General features: G+C 47.2%; 1 pseudogene; it reads right to left on the bottom strand.

The window, feature by feature from the left end:
• Positions 1–465: 465 nt before the first annotated feature.
• On the bottom strand, positions 466–1,297 carry LOC129686531 (60S ribosomal protein L5-like; annotated as a pseudogene).
• Positions 1,298–1,810: the final 513 nt, after the last annotated feature.

The following is a 1,810-nucleotide window of genomic DNA, read 5'->3' as shown; positions in this document are numbered from 1 at the left end:
TATAAGAAACCATCAGAGGAAGGACACGTCCTGAGAAGTCATTCAGGTCTTAAACTTCTGTCCCGGAAGGCCTCTCTCCATCTGTCCACGCGCTTAGCCTCTCGCTCAGAGCAGACTAAACAGTGCCATTAACCTGCTAATACTAATTTCCCCGGTGTCCCAGAGAGCAACTCGGCAGCAAGAGTTACTGTTCTCATCGAGTGTACGAGTTGAGTAAACCATGGGCTTTTCGCAGTGGTATTGAGGCGTCTTAAAGTTGATGTTTAGAGAGGCACCAGCTCACATGTTCCTCTGTTATCTGCTGGTGTGAACATTGTTCCCTTCTGCAAAACTTGTAAGTGTGGAAAATAAGCTCCGTAAGAGCAGTCTTTTTTTTTTTTTTTTTTTTTTTTTTTTTTTTTTTTTTTTTTTTTTTTACCAATAAGTTTATTGTCTTTATGAAAAAAGTCTTCACAGAAAATGGCTTTAGCTCTCAGCAGCATGTCCCCGAGCTCTGAGAAAGCGTGCCTTCTTCTGAGCAACCCCATCTTTCTTCTGGGCAAGGGACGTTTTGGGATGGTTCCATCTCTCCCTCTTCACTACTCTTCTTGGGCATCTTCTCATAGGCTGGATTCTCTCGGATAGTGGCAGGAGCTTTCTCGTACGTCTCCCCCATCAGGTCTGGAGTGATGATGTTCTTTATGTTGCCGAGAGAACTGTTTATTATAGGCATCTTCATCCCCCCCCCCCCCGCCCCTTGGGTACCGCTCGCAGTCTGCAACATTCTGACCCATGATGCTCTTCCGATGCGCTTCTGCATTGAACTCCATCCACAGCTCCCTTCAGGGCCCCCAAGACTTTATTGCCAGTTGTGACTCGGGCGAGACCTGCATCCAAATAGCAAGTGAAGGCGCCGGGCTGCCTGCCAATGCTCTCCACGTTGTATTCATCCTCCGTCATCTCCTCTTGGCCTTCGTCGCTCTTGTCCACACCGACCCTACTGAGAAGCCCGCGGGCCAGCGGCAGGCCAGTAAAGTAGGCCGCGGCATAATTGGTCAGGCTGACCTTCACACCGTACTTCAGTAGTTCGTGTGGGTGTGCTGCGCAGACTCTCGCGTCTCCTTCCATACGGGCATGCGCAATCTGGCAAGCGATGGCTCTGTTAGTCACGTGGACTATCATCCTCTACTTGAGTGTGTTGTACTTACTTCTGTCCCGGATCGCCAGTCGTGCCCGAGCACAGTAGTCAGTTTTACCCTCTTCCCGCCCCCTAGACCTCACTCGGTATCTCTTTAAGGTAGGCCTTGTTATTGACAACTTTCACGAGCCCCGTCCTGCAGAACAGACGCCCGCGGCCGCGGCTCCTCTCAGACCTCAAGAGGAGAGTCTTAAGGAGCTAAGACTTGCCAAGAAATGAACCAAAAAGAAAAATACAAACAGATGTTGACGTTAGAAATATTCTTTGCAGTTGTCCTCATCTTAATATCATCATCTTTCAGGCTTGATTGATAGTGAGAAATATGCTTTGGCAAATGTGCTGACACACACCCATGATTCCAGCAGTGGGGGAAGTAAAGGCAGAGGAAGATCAGGAGTTCAACGTCATCTTTGACTACATGGCAAGTTCAAGACCAGCTCAAGATACATGAGACCATGTGTTAGATTTTTTTTTCCTTACGCTTTGAAGTAGACTTTGCTTTACACAGTAGTTACTTAAGACAATGTACAGTGGGCCTTAGATACATAGTCTAGTTCACTTCTTAAAATCCTGATTAGGATACAAAAAATGGGTGACACGTTACAAAAATCTGGTTTAAATCCAACCATCTTT

The sequence above is a fragment of the Psammomys obesus genome, unplaced genomic scaffold, assembly GCF_907164565.1.
Source record: "Psammomys obesus unplaced genomic scaffold, mPsaObe1.curated_primary_1811, whole genome shotgun sequence".
Lineage (NCBI taxonomy): Eukaryota > Metazoa > Chordata > Mammalia > Rodentia > Muridae > Psammomys > Psammomys obesus.
Note: the sequence above shows the minus strand (reverse complement) of the source record. Positions and strands in the feature narration are given on the sequence as shown.